General features: G+C 39.0%; 1 long non-coding RNA gene across 1 annotated transcript; it reads left to right on the top strand.

The window, feature by feature from the left end:
- Positions 1-341: 341 nt before the first annotated feature.
- On the top strand, positions 342-3,386 carry LOC123332394. Its single transcript, XR_006549186.2, has 2 exons — positions 342-1,603; positions 2,817-3,386. It is a non-coding gene; the product is annotated as an uncharacterized LOC123332394 (long non-coding RNA).
- Positions 3,387-3,608: the final 222 nt, after the last annotated feature.

Here is a 3,608-nt window from a genome sequence, read left to right as displayed (position 1 = left end):
AACTGAAGCGACTTAGCAGCAGCAGCAGCAGCTAGAGGAAATGTGTAGTTCTTTTGTCTTTCTATGTTTCTGAAGAATGTCTCCCTTGTGGAAAAGCTGACTGGATGATTAAAAACCTCCTGATGAATGGACTGCAAGGAGATCCAACCAGTCCCTTCTAAAGGAGATTAGCCCTGGGTGTTCTTTGGAAGGAATGACGCTAAAGCTGAAACTCCAGTACTTTGGCCACCTCATGTGAAGAGCTGACTCATTGGAAAAGACTCTGATGCTGGGAGGGATTGGGGGCAGGAGAAGGGGACGACAGAGGATGCGATGGCTGGATGGCATCACCGTCTTGATGGACGTGAGTTTGAGTGAACTCCGGGAGTTGGTGATGGACAGGGAGGCCTGGCGTGCTGCGATTCATGGGGCCGCAAAGAGTCGGACACGACTGAGCGATTGAACTGAACTGATCAATGTAATGCTTTTCTTTGTTGCTTGGGGCTTATCTATGTGTGTTTGGTTTTGTTTTTTAACCTAGTTAGAGAAACATCTCAGGTTCTCCCTTGCTAATCTGGTGTGCTGAGCAGGAGCCTGTTCTTGGAAAAGTACAGACTTTGGGTTTAAACAGATCTGAATTTGAATCCTGACACCTCCACTTTCTACCTGTATTACCCGGGACATCTAAGTTAATCCTTTATTCATTGATTCATGTATTTGTGTATTCATTCTGATTCAGAACATTTCTGGAATACCCTCACAATGATGGGGTTACAAACATAAATGAATGTGACACCTGCCCAGGATAACTTGCCCTTGGTCTACCACAGTAGCCTACAAACTTTGCTGACCACTTATACCATCAGTAAAACATTCTTGAGCAGAAAACTTTCATATGTGTACATTTTAATATATTGTGTATGTGACTTCATTGTTATGCACATAAAAAAGATATTTGATTTTTAAATGTATTATATCACATACCACCTGGGTACATATACCCATTTTAGGAGCTGCTGGCCTAGTGGTAAACTTATCTAAACTTTGCTTTTCTCATCATTAAAATTGTGATGATGAACTCTGTTTCATGGTGTTGTTGCTCATTCATTCACTTACTTAATTTCTCTGAACATTCTCCAGTGCTAGATTCTGTCTGAGGGGTCGGAGCTTTAAGTGTCAGCTGTGTTTTTTTACTGTCTAAGGAGAAACTTCCATTGGGTGGGGGATACTATTATACTTACTTATGTTTTAATTGATATTCAATATAGTTGGCCTTCTGTATCTGCAGGTTCCGTATCTGTGTGTTCAATCAACAGCAGATTGAAGATATTAAAAAAAAAAATTCACAGAAAGTTTCAAAAAGCAAAACTTGAATTTTCTATGTGTTAGCAACTATTTACATAGCATTTACATTGTAATAAGTATTATAAACATGGGGTAAAATTATTTTAAGGCCAGATAAGAAAAACTAAATATATAATTCTCTCTCTGCCAGTTTGATCCATTGCCTTGCTCCCCTTTAGCATGCATTGTGAGTCTTCGTTATACATTGACTAGATCCTGTTAGAAGACATGGGAATGCCTACTCAGCCAAAAAAAGCAATTTCCTCTTGGCACCAGCAAGGTAACTCCTTAGGAGATAACTCCTTTCTCAATTATTAATTGTTAATTATTATAATAATTATCAATTATTAATCTAATCTTATGTGTATAAGGGTAAGATCCATTATTTTTACTTATTCTATGATTAATATTCAATTAATACCTATGTTTAAAGATTAAATCCTGAAACATTTAGCATATAAGTAGTTTATCAAATTTTATTAAACATTTGAAATACACTTAAAAATTTTTTTAATAATGGTATATATTTAATGGTGTTTATGATTATTATAATGTTTTTAATTAATTTATTTATTTTAATTGGAGGCTGTTTACTTTACAATATTGTAGTGGTTTTTGCCATACGTTGACATGAATGAGCCGTGGATGTACATGTGTTCCCCCATCCTGAATCCCCCTCCCACCTGTCTCCCCATGAAGTACACTTTTAATAGGGCCACATAGGTCATGACTGTAGTGACTTAGTGCACACATACACACATTTAATATATCTGATTCTCTCCAGCTTTTCAAATTCTTAACGTCATGATACATTAGTCAGAGTTCAATGCAGGAAACACTCTAGGTGTTTTAAGCAGAAAGGGATTAAATACAGGAGACTGGGTACTTAACAAAATTGTTGGAAGAAATGAAGGAGTGGGTTCAAGGTGTACCTCTAGGTGTGACACCCAGAACATTGCACACTGATGTCCCAAGAATGTCGCTTCCTCAGCCACAATCAGGAAAGTGGAGCTCTGGGGGCCAGAACCCAAGCTAGTCAGCCAAAAAGAAAATCTCAGACACTGCCTAAAACACAGTTCAGAGATCACAGAAGCGCAGTAGCCATCGCCACGATTGCCTGGCCACTGAGCTCTGCTCTCTGGCTGCCGCTGCTGCAGTTGCTCCTCAACACCCAAGAAGCTGGGGACTGGACCCTGGCGACTCCAAATTTGACCGGCACTACACACTGCACAGGATTAGGAAGATGGACCTTGCCACGCTATCTTCTGACTTATTTGACCGTTGTTGCTCATGTGCGTAATGCGTGAGTGAATTGAAGCTTTGGTGAGGAAAGCTGCCATGATTTCTTTTTATTTTTCAGCCTGTAGCACAGTCACACAGAATTTGTTCAGTAAATACACACTGATGCTTGACTGTTCAGTAAATTGGTGTTTCACGCTGTCATTTTGATGCCTTGGTTTTGATTGATTATTCTACTCTCCCATCTCCTTCAGCTCAACTTCCAGGGTGCCACCCATAAGCAACTGAGCATGCATGGTAGGTAAATACTGTTGAAGAACTGGATCGCTTCCACTGGCAATTGGTCAGAGACATCCATTGTAGGCACTTCTTACATTGTTATAAACATTTGCTGATAATAGATGTTTAGTAGTGTCTGTCCACAAAGGAAGGTTTTATAGTTCGTTATATTAGAGTCAATACGTCTAACTTCGTTTATATCCAAAGCCCTAACTGCACAAATGTGTTGGCAATGGAACCCATAAATAACACTCATGGCCATCTTGAAAATCTATATAAAGAAAAATTTCCTGATGGAACACTCCTCTCCAATCCAATAATTAAAAAAATTTTATTTAGAAAATTAACCAAATTCTCTTCCATTTGCAGATTAAAATCACGAGTAAGAATCAAAACTTTCCAAACAAATTATGATCCTAGGAGACTTCTGATTTTAAGATGGCAGAGTATAGAGACTGCTGTCCCATTGTCATCTGAAAAAATACAAGAAATGCAAACTCAGTCTTTGATGCAACTAGAGGACATCTGAGGCCTTAAATCATACAGGAAAGTAGAAAGTCAAAGTAGAAAGTGATGACTTGGCAGACTGGCATAGTTAGAGAAGGGCAAAAACTGAGCCCCCTAAACAATAAGCTGAATTCTATCACAAAACCCATGAATGACTCAGAAACAGGGGTTCCAGGTACCTGGGTGGGTGAGGCAAACACAGGAGATAGAATCTCTGGAAATGTTCAATTTGACCAGTAGCAAAGGAGTTGTACCAGCTC

This window comes from Bubalus bubalis, chromosome 3 (assembly GCF_019923935.1).
Source record: "Bubalus bubalis isolate 160015118507 breed Murrah chromosome 3, NDDB_SH_1, whole genome shotgun sequence".
In the NCBI taxonomy this organism is placed as follows: Eukaryota; Metazoa; Chordata; class Mammalia; order Artiodactyla; family Bovidae; genus Bubalus; species Bubalus bubalis.
Note: the sequence above shows the minus strand (reverse complement) of the source record. Positions and strands in the feature narration are given on the sequence as shown.